The following is a 7,737-nucleotide window of genomic DNA, read 5'->3' on the forward strand; positions in this document are numbered from 1 at the left end:
AAGTGATGTGAGGCTTTAGGGTTTCCATCCCAAAACTACATGCCTCTTTCTTCAAGCATATGTGCTTGGCTCCACAACCTCTATGATTGGGCTTAGAATCAGATGCTTGGGTGTATCTGTCAGGGAATGTGCTCCCTTTTCTCTTATTTTATTGAGGCATAGGTTTTGAGTTATTTACATGTCCTCCCATTCCTCTTGCTTGAGCAACATCGCATATTTTCATGCTTGCACATCCCTTTGTGTATAGGTCTATATTTGTCTGTTATTATCTGTATGTGTTGATTTGTGTATTTGTCTATAACAAGAAGACTAAGAAGTGATACGGACATTGAAAGAGCAAAACAAAGTGCTACATTGTCAACCCACAAACCCAATGTGTTAGACAAGAGGAAAGGGATTGAACTTTCATTCTAGTTATCCAAGATGATTTAATGCTCCACATGTGATTGCACTTCTCAAGGAATTGGGCATGGGCTGGTCCTTCTGATCCTTGGGTTTCTTGCATGCAGCCTACCAAAAAAAACCAAGAAATATAAAAACAAAGTCTCAAAAATATGCCGATGATATCAAACCTCACTAGCCTTGCCAGTAATATTCACATGCAATTTTGGAACAATGTCATCTACAACCTATGAACTTGGCTAAGGGGCATCGTTGGATTTTCCTTGGACACCCTACACCCGAGACAAGAACTTGCTTAAAAATTGGGCCCAATAATATAAACCAAGGTAAGCAGATAGGACTCCACCTGCCCCATGCTTGTCATTTTGGGCCTTTCTACTTTTTTCACTTGACACTGTGTCATAATAATCAATATCTAATTCTCCTAAATGATTTTCTCATATTAAACTGATCATTTAATGTGGGGAAGTGCTAGGGGAGAAAAAGCTAGAATATTGGTTAAGCTAGCAGACCGGCCACAGTAGGGATCCAAAGGAGGGAAAATAGGGATCCAAAGGGGGGGCATCTCTGCAAAAGAGCCATGTGCAACAATGGGCTAAAAAGACCCTAAGGTTCAGCCCATTAAGACTTCCAAAATGCTAAGGTTCCAAAATTCAAAGGTTGTGTCCGAAGGTCAACCCTAGGGGAAATTGGATGCTTTGTGTGTAACTAAAAAGTCTTTGCATATCCCTACTTGGGAGGGGCGAGCCCTTCTTCTAGGGATGAGAGAGAAAGTCACACACACACACACAGAGGCTCCCTTACACAAAGGGAATTAGGGACACATGTCAGCTCCCTAGCCCAGATGCCCACAAGGTGTGCCCAATTCCTATTGGATGGCCTTGGAGGTGGACCAATGAGAATTAGGCTAGAGTAAATCTAGTTTAATTAATTTAAAAACAGTTAATAAAAGAACCAATGAGAATTAAGTCTCCTAGAAGACTATTGGACAGTCTCCCAAGGGGTCCAATGAGCATTCAGGAGCCCCATGGCTTGCCTGATTCCTATTGGCCAGGAGGCAAAGGGGTCCAATGAGAGTTTAGTTTAATTATTAAATTACCTAAAGCTCTCACAAAAGGGGAAAGGGGGACACATGTCAGAAGGCTATCACTTATGCTGCTTAATAGCCATTGGCTTGACTTGGGGAGGTCCAATGAGGAGCCTGCAAGAGCAATTAGCAAGAGGGCTCGCCCAAGAGAGAGAGGGGGCTGATTTTTGCAAGGCATTATCACACGCACACTCACAAAATCTCATGTGTGAAGAAAGAGAAGACTATCTCTTCCCACGCTTTAATGGAGAACTCATCACCTACTCCAAGCTTGTGAGATAGAAGCCTACATCGACATACTCTTGGCATGTGGATGCAAATCCAACCAAGAGCCAAGCTTCAATGCATGCTCATCTCCTCTACCAAGCTAATTACTAAGCTAATCTATGCTAGTATGAGTGATTATGTGAGGAGATGTACATCTTTCTCGTAAGATACTCCTTCTTCCTCTCAATCTACTCTCATACCCTGCTGGCTCTCACCATCTTCGAAGGTGTGTGAGGTCTTGAGTCTGAGAACGGGGATAATTAAAGTTGTGTTTGCTAAGTTTTTTGCTTGGTGCATGAAGCTTTCATCTTCATTGCACTAGCTAGTCTTGAAGGAAGACAAAGAATTGTATTGTACAATGTCTCTCTTGATGGGAGAAACCATAATACAAAGCCTTTTGGAGGGGGGACCGGCTCCATGCAAATCCGATCCTCAACTGTTGTCAATAGCTTAATTTCTCTCTCTTTTGAAAGTATTGTTGATGCTATCTAACTAGGTGTTATGCTTTTTGTTGCTCTCTCCACCCAAGCACTCTTGTAATTCTCATTAGGAATCTATTCTAATGAAATGCCCACTATGTTCATGTTAATTTCCGCTACACACAAGTTATTAGGCCATTAAATGTTACATTGGTATGAGAGCACAAGGTTTCTCTTTTCTTGCTCAAGAAGGGAGGTCCTCAAGCTAGCTATAAATGGTTGGTATTATTAATTGCCTGTGAGTAAGTAGAATAGGGATTTTTCAGCCTTGCAGTGCGCCTGCCTTCGTGCAGTTAACGGGGCATCACCATCGAGAGCTATGGTCTTAATAGTGGAGTCCTATGGGGCTTGCCTATGGCTTAACCACTATTGAGCTATTAGAAGCTTGACAAGAGCCGGTGCTATTTTGGTGTTGAAAGACCCTCTCTTCTATTCCTTGCAATTAATGATATTCGAGCTGCGGGTATAGCAGCTTGAGTGCTTTTTCTAAAGGGGTAAAGAGGAGTAGCAACTAGGGCTTGAAGTGCCAAAGTACACCTAAAAGTTGTTAGAATGGCTGACAATAGTAAAGAGAGTGAAATTAATGTTGATAACTTTGATTTTGCTCATGAGCAAGCTACTAATAATGCTTCAATGCTTGTTAACTATCTTGTTTCTAGGCTTCAACAAGCCATGGGCAATCCATCTCTCCAAAGTGAAGTGCAACGGCACTCCGTGTTCACGGATTCTCCAAGCTCATCACCATGATGAGAGAACACCTAGGAAGCCTCCTTGTGAGACTACCAAAAGAGGTCTCTCTCCGATTCGGGAAGAAGAAGAGAATCCGTACGAAGGGCTCAAGAATTTACTTCTTGATGATGCATCTCCTTCTCAAAGGAGAACTCAAGAGCCTCCACCGAAGGAACGAGAAAGAAGTGAGTCTCCCACCACCTCGACGGGGATGGCTCCATGAAGACGGCGGGCTAAACGCTCTCCATCACCACCAAAGCGGAGAATACCATCACACTCTTCTCCACGCCATAATTCAAAGAGGGATGATAAAAATGAAGAGAAGAAAAAGGCGAGAAAGAGGACACCCTCTTCTTCACCTCTTCCTCTTATGAAAGTGATGGTGAAGACAACGAAGATCAAGACAAGAAAAAGGCGAGAAAGAGGTCACCCTCTTCTCCACCTTCTTCAAATTCTTCACCTTCTGAAGAAAGTGATGGTGCAACCTTTGAACCATCAAAAAGAAGAGGCCATAGGAAATCCTATGCCGCATGGAAGAGGTCATCCAAGCTAAAGAAGTTCAAGGAGGGAGGGAAGAGCATCTCTTTCCTTACCTATGATGGTACCATTGGTGCTACGGACAAAGTCTTGGCCTTTATCCAACAGTTCGATGCGGCGTTTGGAGATGAGGGCTTCACGGAGTCCTCTAAGCTACGCCATGTAGCTATGCACTTTCAAAAGTCCGCCAGGCAATGGTGGTCTAGCCTACGAGCCAACAATGAAGCTCCATGAACATGGAAAGCTTTGAGAGCTTCCATTATGAAGCAGTTTTTGGCCACCGATGCCAAAGACAAAGTACTCACCGAATGGCGAAGCTTGAATCTCTCTCCCAATGAATCCATCCACAAATATGTAGACAAGTTTTGGGACCTACAACTCAAAGCCACTGTCTTTCAAAAGTTGGATTTTGGAGAACAAAAGCAACAATTTTGTGCGGGCTTAACCGAAGAAATGGCGGAGTATGTCAACTCCCAAAGACCACGTACCATATCGGCGTAATACACCATACTATGGTGGCCTCTCGAATCAATTTCCAAACGGGGGCTAAAAGAAATAATAAGCCCCCGGAAAACAAGGGTTCCAATGAGCCTAAGGGGAAGGACAATGTCCAAAAGTCTCCTAAGGGCAACTCCAACAAAGCTAAAGAGAAGGGAGTTTACAAAGGTAAGAACAAACTCTCTCCTGAAGAGCTTGAGCGTTATCGCAAGGATAACCGGTGTTTCAAGTGCGGCGAACAAGGGCATGCGTACCGCGCTTGTCCCCAAAAGAACAACCGCCAAGATCCTCCTAGAGCTTCCTTGGTTGAAATCCAAGAGGAGGAGACTCACCAAACTCACCACAAAGGATCTCCTCTATGCCATGCTTGGGGAAAGGTAAGAGAACATGATGCTTTTATTCTCTTTGACCCTGGTTCTACTCACAATTTATATCTATAGAGTTGGCCACCAAGCTAGGCATACAATCTTACGAGATGGGAGATGTCCTACCCGCAGACAGTGCCTTCAAGGGGCAAGAAGCTTCAGTCACTCCCTTAATCGGGAAATTGAGGCTTCATGTCCAAGGCTATGTGGACAAAGAGGAATTCTTTATCTCTCCTCTCAATGCATGTGTGTATCCTAGGGGCACCATGGTTTGACCGCCTGGCTGCATTAAATTTTATAAGGAAAATCTCCTTTAAGTTGGGAAAAGACATGTATATATATGCTAAGGAAATGGGTATAATCCATTGTACAAACACCAGCTTTCAATTCAATAAAAAGCCATTTCCATCATAGATTTTATAATTAAAGATTTTCAAATGACCTAGATTTTCAGCAAAAGAATAATAAAAACAAAAAGGAATTAGAAAGTTATCCAATTTTCTCAAGGGTTTCAAGATGTTTTTATTGATGACATCCCTTGTGAGCTACCTCCTAAACGAAGGTAATGATGACCATGCAATTTCTAACTTCTTCCGCACAACACAACCTCCTTAAAGAACTTCTCAAGCTCAAGAAGAGGAGAGGAGCATTATGCATGAGCTAGTTAGAAGGGCATGGTTAGGATAGCCTAGTCTCCATTTTGCTCACCGGTGCTAATTAGTGCAAAAGACGGCATATCTATGTGTAAAATATGTGATACTTCTAGACAACTAAATAGGATCCTATTCCACGACCAGTTGACCTATTGATAGCTAAGGTCATACCTACATAGGATTGACCTAAAAAGTGGCTATCATCCATTGGTGGATTGAGTTGTCATTACCGACATTTGACACCACATTGGTCTTTACGAATACATTTCATGCCAATTGCGACACGCATCCAGCCACCCATGCTTGACCGCTTGAAGATGCCGTTGTCAACGAACCTTCACTAGAGTGTTCTTTGATAATTCTATCATAATCTCTATCACTAATCATCACAACAGAACACAAAACACTTCCAGGTAATATTTCAAGTTTTAAGAAAGAATAAACTTTTAGAAAGAAAATTTTTCTTGCAAGAGATTCAGTATTTAGGTCACATTATCTCTCAAGATGGCATCCAAATGGATCCATCAAAGTTAAGTTAGAGGTAAAAGGATGGCCTAAACCAAGGAATCTTCATGAAAAAGAAGCTTTATAGGTTGTGGCATACTAGACGCTTCATAAAAAGTTCTCACAAATTGCGGGACCATTACATGACCTAACAAAGAAAAGCGTTAGGTATACATGGTCTGCTAAGGAGAAAAATGCTTTCGAAAAGCTTAAAGAAAAGCTTATCTCTCAACCTGTGCTTACACTACTGGATCTCTCAAAACCATTTGAGGTCCAATGTGATGCTTGTGGTGATTGCCTTGGAGCTGTTTTGCTCCAAGAAGGGCACGCCATAGGCTATGAGAGTCGAAGGCTCGACCCTGTTGAGCAAGCTCTGGGCATATATGAAAAGGAACTCCTTGCAGTTCTACATGCCTTAGACTCATGGAAGCACTATTTATTGGGGACTCCTTTCATTCTGCGAACGGATCACCAAAGTCTTAAGTACTTCATGACGCACACCAAGCTCTCCGACAAACAAATGAGGTGGGCAAATTTCCTTTCGCAATTTCATTTTCATATTGCTCACATTGCTGGCAAGCATAATCAAGTAGCTGATGCACTCTCAAGACGGCCGAGAGTGAATGCGGTTTCCATAGCAACTCACAATGATCTATCTTCAACGATAGATGAGTACGCTATTGATCCCGACTTTAGAGATGTGATTTCAGCCCTTTCATTAGGGAAGAAAGAAGAACCATTTACTTTACAAGATGGTTATCTTCTCTATGGTAATAGACTATGTGTTACTAACTCACTACGTGAGAAAGTAATGTATGAATCTCATGCTCCACCTTATGCGGGGCATAGAGGGATTCAGTCTACCTTAAAGGGAATTGAAACATATTTCTATTGTCCTACCATGAAAGTGAACATACAAGAGTATGTTTCTAAATGTGTGGTATGCCAAAAGACAAAATTTGATAGAGGGAAGCAACTTGGATTGCTTCAACCCTTGCCAATCCCTAATTCACCATGGGAGAGCATATCCATGGATTTTATCTTTGGATTACCCTATCCATGGGAATACGGGAATATGGACGATAGTAGACAGGTTCAATAAACAAGCTCATTTTATACCTGTCAAAAAGACTATCAAAGCCCATCAAATGGCAACCCTCTTCATTTCACAAATTTTCAAGTACCATGGCTTGCCAATGTCCATAGTGTCGGATAGAGATCCTAGAATGACCAGTAATTTTTGGAAGGGTCTCTTTGAGAATTTAGGGACAAGGCTAAACTTCTCTTCAGCCTATCATCCACAAACAGATGGCCAAAGTGAAATAGCTAACCTAACCATTCTCGATCTACTAAAAGCCTATGTAATGGAAGTAGATCAAAGATCCCAATGGGAGAAGTACTTACCCTTAGTGGAGTATACTTACAATAACACTGTACATACTTCCACGGGAAAAGCACCTTTCGAGGTAATTGAGGGAAGATCAAAAAGTCCCTTGCTACTTAAGGTACATGGGAAGATATTTGCTGCAGATGAGTATAGCCGAGACCTACAAGAATCTTTTCAAAAGATTAAGGATCCTATCTCTATCTCACAGCAAAGGCAAAAGGCTGCTGCTGACAAGCACAGAAGAGCCCAAGCCTTTAAAGAAAACTATTGGGTCTTGTTAAAGTTTCCCAAGGCTCGATTAAGGCACACGACGGGCAAGAATCCTACGGGCCACCAAAAGTACTACGCTAAACTAGCAAAAAGGTACTATGGTCCCTTCCAGATTCTTAGGCCAATCAATGAGATGGCCTATCAACTCAAGTTTCCCAATCATTGGCTCATACACAATGCTTTCCATGTGAGCCTATTAAAGCCTTACAAAGGAGATCCACCTCAAGAACCAACTATTGAAGACCCACCGGAGATCGAGGACCAAGAGGAGGTGCTGCAGCCCGAGTCCATTCTCCGACATGAAGACAAGGTACTAAGAGGCAGTAAGACTATCCGACGATATCTTATTAAGTTTAAGAATTATCCTTTTGAAGATGCTAGATGGATGCAAGGCATACAATTAAAGGATAACCAAAACCTTGTCAATGCTTACAATGCTTCCCAAGAGTAAGAAAATGTACAAAATGTTAAAAATGAACAAAGTTTTTGTCTTATAAGACTCTCTTTTTCTTTATTGTGCACAAAAATGAAGTAGTATGCATGCTTAGATCAAGTTTGT

The sequence above is a fragment of the Adiantum capillus-veneris genome, chromosome 2 (assembly GCF_014529385.1).
Source record: "Adiantum capillus-veneris isolate H3 chromosome 2, ASM1452938v2, whole genome shotgun sequence".
In the NCBI taxonomy this organism is placed as follows: domain Eukaryota; kingdom Viridiplantae; phylum Streptophyta; class Polypodiopsida; order Polypodiales; family Pteridaceae; genus Adiantum; species Adiantum capillus-veneris.